The following is a 203-nucleotide window of genomic DNA, read 5'->3' as shown; positions in this document are numbered from 1 at the left end:
GAAAGCGCCCCAGGTGCACAGGAAGCCCGCCACCCCGCCCCGCGGAGCCCGCGCCCTCCCCGCTAGCTCCGCCCCTGCCCGCCCTCGCTCCTTGCCCATTGGTCTGTCTCCGCACCGCCGCGTCCAATCGCAGCGCTTAGCGCCAAATTCGAATGGTTGTTTTCATTTGAATCGGGAGAGCGCGGCGGCGGCTTTACGCGCGG

The sequence above is a fragment of the Acinonyx jubatus genome, chromosome D2 (genome assembly GCF_027475565.1).
Source record: "Acinonyx jubatus isolate Ajub_Pintada_27869175 chromosome D2, VMU_Ajub_asm_v1.0, whole genome shotgun sequence".
NCBI lineage: Eukaryota > Metazoa > Chordata > Mammalia > Carnivora > Felidae > Acinonyx > Acinonyx jubatus.
Note: the sequence above shows the minus strand (reverse complement) of the source record.